Source organism: Pinus tabuliformis, chromosome 5_1, assembly GCF_031772625.1.
Source record: "Pinus tabuliformis cultivar Carrire ecotype Pingquan chromosome 5_1, CPIR1, whole genome shotgun sequence".
In the NCBI taxonomy this organism is placed as follows: domain Eukaryota; kingdom Viridiplantae; phylum Streptophyta; class Pinopsida; order Pinales; family Pinaceae; genus Pinus; species Pinus tabuliformis.
In genome coordinates, this window is record NC_142305.1 from 223,306,452 (window position 1) to 223,315,633 (window position 9,182).

Sequence of the window (9,182 nt, forward strand, 5' to 3'; positions counted from 1 at the left end):
GATACATAAATTTGTCCACCCATTTGTCAGCTGATCAAAGTGCTGAATACTGCAAACTAATGAAGCAATTTGCTGATGTGTTTGCCTAGGAATATAGTGATCTGAAAACGTATGATAAGAACATAATTCAGCATAAAATCCCTCTAGAGAAAGACACTATTCCTTTCAAACATAAGCTGAGACCAATAAATCCTATGCTTCTTCCTCTAATTGAAAAAGAAATTAAAAAATTGCTGGCTTCCAAGATTATAGTCCCTCTCAGATATTCAAAATGGGTAGCCAATTTGGTGGTGGTAAGGAAGAAGAGTGGAGAAATCAGACTGTGTGTTGATTTCAGAAATTTAAACAAATGCTCCAAGAAAGACAATTATCCCTTACCGAAGATGGAGCATTTGCTGCAAAAAGTCTCAGGAGCTAAAGTAATGTCTTTCTTGGATGGATTTTCAGGTTTCAATCAGATTGTTGTGCACCCAGATGACCAAGAGAAGACTGCATTCACTACTCCTTGGGGCACTTTTATGTATGCCAAGATGCCTTTTGGATTGATGAATTCTGGAGCAACCTTTCAGAGAGCTATGGATATAGCATTTGTGGGAGAGAATGATAAATTTGTCCTTATCTACCTTGATGACATAACAGTTTACTCCAGCAGCCATCAAAATCATTTGCAGCATTTGAAAAGAGTGTTTTTGAAGTGCAGAAGGTTTGGAATTTCAGTCAATCCTAAAAAATCTCAATTTTCTTTAGATGAAGGCAAGCTGTTGGGACATATATTTTCTGCTACAGGTGTCCGAATTGATCTAGAAAGAGTAAAGGCAATACAGACTTTGTTTGTGCCTAGATCAAAGAAGGATATCCAATCCTTTCTGGGAAAAATTAATTTTGTTAGGAGGTTTATTCCAAATTTTGCAGAATTGGTTAAACATGTAACCTCCATGTTGAAGAAAGGGGCAGAAATCAAATGGACTGATGCAGAAAGAAAATCATTTGAGTCCATTAAAAAGGCTATTATGGAGGCTCCCACTTTAATAAGTCCATATTACAGCAAGGAGTTCCATATATTTTCTTTTGCCTCTGAGGACACCATTGCAGCAGTTCTATTGCAAGCAGATGAAGAAGGTTCAGAACATCCAATAGCATTTTTCAGCAAGAACTTGAGCGATGCTGAACTAAGGTATGATATTATTGAAAAACAGGCATATGCCCTTATCAAATCCTTAAAAGCTCTCAAAGTTTATATCTTGCATTCTAAGATAATTGCATATGTACCCTCTGCTGCAATAAAAGATGTCTTGACACAACCTGATGCTGATGGAAGAAGGGAAAAATGGATTGCAAAATTGATTGAATTTAATATAGAACTAAAGCCCACCAATCTAGTCAAAGGTCAGGGTCTTGCCAAATTATTGGCTGAAGAAAATTGCAGATCACTAGACATTGATTTCCTTAGCAGAAATCTAGAGATCGGTCAAACAAATGAAGAAGAGGAAGTAGCTGAACCAAAAAGAGAGCAATTAGTGGCCAAAAATCTAGCTTCTTGTAATTGGTATTCTGCAATAGTTAATTTTTTGTTGAAGCTAGAAATCCCTTCAAAACTTACTCAGAGTCAAGCTAGAACTATAAAGCTTAGGGCAACTAAATATTGCATCATTGAAAATCTGCTCTACTGGAGGGATCCATCTGGAGTGCTTCTAAGGTGTCTGGACAAAGAACAGTCAATAGAAGTCACGCAGCAGTTTCACTCCAGCATGTGTGGAGGGCACCATTATTGGAAGACTGCAGCCCATAAAATTCTCAGAGTTGGGTACTATTGGCCCACTTTATTTTCTTATGTATTTTCTTTTGTTAAATCTTGTGACAGGTGCCAAATATTTGAAGAAAAACAGCAGTTGAAGTCCCTACCCTTAAAACCAATACATGCAAGAGGACCTTTTCAGCAGTGGGGCTTGGATTTCATTGGAGAAATCAATCCACATTCCAGTGGCCAGCACAGGTGGATATTAGTAGCCACTGATTATTTCACTAAGTGGATTGAAGCAGTCCCTACTAGGAAGGTTGATCATAATGTGGTCATGAAGTTTTTCACAGAAAATATCTTCAGCAGATTTGGTTGTCCACATAAATTAGTTACAGATAATGTAGCAGCCTTCAGGGCAAAGGAATTGGTGGAAATGTGTGATTCAATGGGGATTAAACTGGTTCATTCCACCTCATATTATCCTCAAGGAAATGGTCTAGCAGAATCCTCTAATAAAACCCTGATAAGGATAATTAAGAAGCTGTTAGAGGACAATAAAAAGAATTGGGATTCAAAGCTCAAGTATGCATTGTGGGCTGACAGAGTGACCATTAAGAAATCCACAGGGAATTCTCCTTTAAAGCTGGTATATGGCACTAATGTTGTATTCCCAATTCAATTAATTCTTCCTGTGGCAAAATTCCTTCAAGAAGAGAAGGATGAAGAAGAATACATGGCAAAGAGGATCACTAATTTAGCATAAATACATCAGATTAGAGAGCAGCTGGTTGAAAAGGTTGCAGCACATCAGAAAAAGATCAAGGATGCTTTTGACAAGAAGGCAAAAGCAAATAATTTTTAGGTTGGAGACTTGGTTCTGAAATGGGATGCACTAAAGGAAAAGAATGACAACCATGGGAAATTTGATACTTTCTGGACAGGGCCTTTCATCATTTCACAGGTTCAAGGGAACAACACCTTCATACTGAAAAGTATGGGAGGAGAGGCAGTTTTGATGGCCTAGTTAATGGGCGTTTTCTGAAAAATTATGTTGTTTAAGGTCTTCTGACCTTAGAAGTTGTAAATATTGTGTTTTTATCAGTTTTAGTATAGATGCAGTAGACTCCATGCCCAATGGAACACTAGGAATTTTGGCTAATTTTTTTTCATCAGGAAGGCATTGATCTACAGGTTCTTGAGACCTCACAGGGACTCATACCCAGAAGGAGCCAGTGTTATCTATGCTATAAGACTAATCTTTTGATGGGTAAGAAACAGGTTTGGCAGTGTAGGTTGTGCTTTCAAGAGGTTCGCAGCAATTGGTTTCATCTCCCCTTTCATTCTCCTTATTCTCCTTTAAACCCCTTTATCTTTGTTTTTCTCTCAAAACCCTGTTTAAGCCACCCTCCACCTCATTCATCCTCATTTCTCCTTTTCTTGGGGATCCTTTGTTTAAAATCACATATAAGGATTTTTTGTTTTTAGCCAAAGCGCAGAGTTAAAATGGCCATATGACCATTTCCTCATAACCTTAAAGCTTTAACAAAATCCTGGGCCCGCAGCTTTCTCTATCACATCACATCCGCCAAACGTGTGTGTTTATCCTCCATCGTTCGATCGTCTGCCGCAAGATATGACGGTGTTCGCTACCCCCACTCTCGTAATGTGTGCGTGCGATAGTTAGTGGGAAAAGCAGTTTCCCGCGAGTCACGTCAGCCACGTGTCTCATTCCTACTGCATCGCATGCCCGCGTATGAAAACCACCACAGCTCCGTTAGCGGTGTGGGGAAACCGCTTACCGCCCTCTCTCGTACGTCCTCTCGCTTGTTAACCGTCGCGCAGCTCCCACTTCCGATAGTCGTCCGATCATCCCCGCCCGAGATCCAACGGCCAATATTCTTCCCGCGCATATACCTTCCGATAGCCCACATAGTCCGATCTCCACCGTCCAATTTATCAGATCTGATGGCTTATAATCAATTGTGCCTCTGTGTCTTCCCATCGCCTCCCGCTACCAAAGCTCGGTTGTCCGTCTAAGCCATCCAACGGCTAGCGTTTGTTCTCAGCTCCTCATTCGTTTTCAATGCAATTTTCCTGTTTTTGGTAGTCCTGTGCAACCAAAGGAGGAAGGCGGCCAGTGTTTCAGCTCCCAGCGTAATAAATCCTCAGCTACCACATTCAAAGAACATCACGGCCAAGGACGAGAAGGATAGCCTTAAGCAAATAAACATGGCATTTCACCTGTTCGAGAAGTACAGCAGAGCAGCAGAAAGGTAATTTTGTCCATTAAAACAATCAAATTGTATCAAAGACCATATATGATAGTAAATGTGGTTGGTGGTAAGTTATGACCCCTCCATGCATAGGGTAGCAGAGATTTTTTGTAATCAACCTCCATATATACCCAGAAACAGAATGTTGATGGTTGATGAATGTTATTTTGATGTAAACTTCAACTTCTGAAGACTGTAACTACTGTGATACATGTAGCTTCTGGTCTTCACTTTCAGCTAATACAAGCTTCTTTTGTTGTTAATTGCTCACTTTCCACTTCTTCTCTGTTCCAGGTTGTGCCTGTTATACATTTTTATGTGCTCTTGATGTTTAGCATTAGAGGGGATGTCATCCCACCTCTGTGTTAGAATCTAGTATGTATCATTGAATTTGTATGCAGGTTTCTGTTGTTTTAATGCCAGAGAGCTATCATCCTGTTTGTGCATTAGGAAATAGATTTATGGACCTTTTAACTAGTTGTAGCTGGCCATCACAGGGTCCTGTGCATCTGCTGGTGTGATCAGTATTCTCCATCATCACATTTTCCTTAAACTGTGAGTAATTGGTGGTCTAAAGCCTTGTAGTCTGGGGGTGCTCACCCATGTCTGGGGTTAAGCATAGTAGAAGTGGTTATCTGGCTTGAATATACAGCATTTCTTTCATTCATCCACCATTTTCCAACATTTTGTTGAGTTTGTAATGTTCCCAAGCATCTCTGATATACAACCTAGGAGAGTTTCTTGGGGTGATAACACAGCCTTCGCAACGAACCAAAACTGATACGGGTCCTCACTTCCCAATCCCTTGAAAACGGGCAACTTCATGGTATTCGACATATTGAATGGTGGCAGAGGCGGTGGTGGTGTGGGTGAAGGTGTATGTTGTGGAGGTGAAGGTGGAGGTGGTTTGGGCGGATGAGGTATTCGTGAATATCCCTGCTTTATCAACTATACAGTGCTTTGCGGTGAGGCCTGTACCGTTGCCTCGTTGTCATTCGAAGGAGGTTCAATCAATGGGTTGTATTCAGGACCTACTCTCTCCTGATTTCTAAAGAATCATCCACTTCGTGTAGATCCAAACATCAAGGCAATGGCATAACCCGCTTTTCACACAAGAGCATCTTAATGCAAGTATTCAAATATCTCAAATACTTACCTCGTGGTCCTTTGAAGAATTGTTGCTCTGCTTCACTGTAACTGACTAAGGTGTCGACAGCGAACTCTGTAACAAATCCTCCGATGACTCAATCCAGCTAGTGATCAACAACGCGCGCGATATTATCTTCAGAAACTTCCAACCTTCGCACAAGCTTCGGGGTCCACACTATTGGATTGTCAAGCCTCCACCTACCTTGGTCATCTGCCAATTTAGCGATCCACTCATACAGTTCAATCAGGAAGGTGCAGAAGAAAATTGTGTGTATCTCTGTGTACATAAATCTATCCAACCACTATTCTTTTGTCAGGCATGGATTTTTGTTCTCTTACACAACGAATTCATGGATCTTTCTATCCAACCACTTCTCAATCTCTTTCCTTGTCGGATTCCATTGATGCAACATCACACATTTATTTATGCAAATCTCGGTCTCAGAAACGGAACCATTTGTTGGCTTAGTGGGTCCTGGCCCAAGTTTAGAGTTAGTTGCGCTAAACAAATCCCTACACTATTGGCCCTTTCAGCATCAATCCGCAGAGCGCGGACTGAAGTCTCACCCGAAGCAGTATGGGGAGATGTTGGAACCAAGTTTCCGCACCTAGAGATCAGCATGATGTCGTTTTAGTGCCCTAGATCTACCTTCGTGCAGATCGATAAGGCTTTATGGATCGATAAGCCTTTATGGTTTATCAATGTAACTTCCTTTAATCAGCCTCTAGACCTCTGTGAAGGTATATGACTGGATTTCGCAGACCCTAAATAGGTAAATCAACCACTTACATGCATCAAAGATTACTCTTAGCCTAGTATTTACTCAGATCTGTTTAAGTGTTCGGTAACTCTAACATAAAATGATATAATCTTCGCGTAAACCCTTAACATCAATTCTGTTTATATAAAAATATAGATCAAGTAAAGTCGCGCATTAATACATCATTATTTCATAAACCCATCATTCATCACAGCATAAAGCGCATTCATACATAACAAAAGTAGATAGGTAAAACATAGGAATTTAAGTAATAATCTTCTTTATTTTTATGAGAAAAAGTTTTTCGGCGTAAATCACATGATATTTCATTTGTCAACGCGTTTCGAACCAACAAGTGTGGTTCATCGTTAGGACAAGTTAAAGAATTATATCATGGCTACATATTAAATAGGGATAGCAGATCATCAAACGGCTAGGTTTGACTGAAAAACGGTTATACTGAAAAACGGCTATATTAGATCATACTAGAAAAACAGCTAAGATTGACCAAGAACGGCTAGAGTTTGACTATTCAAGTTGTATAATTATATAATACTATTATGCTAATAAAATTAGTTACCCATCCTTTAATTAAAGACTATTATTGATGATTATGATGGTTAACGTCCACTGAGACCAAATTGGTCTATTGGACCTATAATTTCTTAATTTCTAATTGTCTGGCTCCTCGTCTTTCTTGGCGAGATTGGTGATGTAGCTTTCTTTTTCTTCTCTACAGTCTTCCAACTTTCTTTATCTTGTATCTCCTTCATCTCTTCTGGTTCTTGGGACATTGGTGTCTTAGCTTCGCAATCTATTGTGTTCGTCCTTTTCGAGATAGTCGGAGAAGGAGTTTGGTCTAGGAGATCTGCTTCGCTGTTAAATGAAGATTTATTTTGCGTATTATTCGAAACCTCATAATTGTTGATGCTTGAGGGGTTGTTGAGTTCACTTTTTTGTTGTTGGGCGGAGCTTTCCCCCTGCTTGTCTTCATAGTTGTTTCTATCTTGCCCGATTTCTTGTAATTCAGAGTTTTCTCGAGAGTATTCTTCTTGGATGACAGTGTAGTGTTCTTTTTGTGCTCCTTCCCACCATGTAGATCTGTGGTGATTTTTTCGAGCAGAATTTTTCTGAGAGGCTTTTGGGCAATTTTTGGCTAGGTGGTTTGTCTCAAAGCAGGATCGACATCTGAAGAGGATACTTTCGTAATCAAGTTTCTGGTTCCACACATAGCCTTTACTTGTTAGGTGTATTTCAGCTGGGAATCCGGTGCTGAAGTCCATTTCCACACAGATATTATAACACTATTAGATTAATAATAATAATACAATAGATCCTTACAATTACTAATATCCCTTGAACTATTAATATAAGTTCCTTTTAGATCACTAATAAATTGATACCCTAACCATTAATAATAAGAATAACACTATTACTATAACTAATAATACTTTTAATATATGTTAAATATTAATATAGATATTCCCTTTTAATGACTAATCTATATGATCTAGTATATATAATACAACAATAATTAATAATATTTGTGTTAATATTAAATCCTTACTTTTACTAATATCCCTAAATCTATTAATTCTTATTCCAATTAAATATCCTTACTATTAAATTTATATTAAAACATTATTATAATAATAATATAATATTAGTTATTATTAGTTATTATTAAATCCTTTCGCTTACTAACAATTACTTTCCCTAGATATATTATTATATGTTAACATTTCAAGCAATTTTATTATAAATATTCCCTAATTAACTCAAATATAGTTAACTTTTCACTTAAATAACATATGATAGATATTAAAATAATGTTTGTTTTAGCATAATAATATTATATAATTATACAACTTAAATAGTCAAATTCTAGCCGTTCTTGGTCAATCTTAGTCGTTTTTCCAATATGATCTAATATAGCTATGGAACAAAATGCACTCAAATAGAATGGAACCCCTTTTTTGTTGGAATTCACAATTATACTAAGAGGGGTAGCTAAATCAGTATAATGAAAATTTTTACTTCAACATCATAAAACATCAATCTCATAAACTAAACAAGTAAAACAAGATATATGTGGAACCCTTACAAAAGAAAACCACAAAATTTCTTTATATGAAATATCTTGTAGGAACCAACCTACTTTAAACATCGATCCCCACTGTTGCAAATATTTTTCTGCATGAACCTACTTGCTTGCTTCCTCACAATGTCATTCAGTTGGTTCTCCTTTCACCAACTCTACTTTTTGCTTCTATCTTCACTAGCTTTGTTAGTTGTTTTTGCCTTCACTAGGTTTGCTTGCTACTTATTCCTTCATCAAGTGTACAACTCCCAAAACTTGTTGCTTTTGGCTTCTTCCCAAGAATGAAGTTTCACAACATGGCACATATTTAATTTTGCAAATCTAATTTTGAAATTTATACCATAGGTTCTAGAGATCTCTTCTTTGTGTCATCCAAATTTTACAATTCAAAACATCTCTAAAAGAAAGTTATAGAAAAAATGACAAGCTAACATGTTTGAAGCATGTTTCATGAATATTCAAGAACACTAACTTCAAATATCTTTGAATTTGTAGTGAAATAGGGCGCAAATTTTTTATCATAGGTACCTTGAGATATATCCTCTGTCTCATCCAAATTTCAGATTATGAAACATCATAGAAAGAAATAAATAGCAAAAATATCGTTGACCTCTTTAAAGAAGATTTCAAGAGAATTTGGAAGCCTAAATCCCTTTGACCATATCTCTAAAATTATAGTGAACGATGTCCTAAAACTTGAACCATAGGTACAATAACATCTTCTATATTTATCCTCCAAGTTTCACATTCTATGCAGAAATTCCTTGTAGATTCAAACTGTAGATTACAATATTATAAAACAATTTACTTGAATCTACTCTACTCATCAGCGGAAACAATAATTGATTGATGAAATCATGAAGCATAAAAGAGAAATAATTCAATCACACATAACACAATAATTTTCTTGGGAAATCCAGAGCTAAAAACCCTTGTTATATGTATATTTCATTAAAAATATGAGAAGATTAGAATGATTTTCTCTAACTCGAGCAATCTTTGCACTATCTCAATATATTTCACTGCTTCACAAACTATCTCAATCCAATTATGTTGCCTTCCAAGCTCCTATTTCCTTGCATTGTTCCCTTGGGAATTCACCCATATTTAATTGGGAAATCCCACAATTATGAATTATGAAATCCTCATAGGCCTTCCTA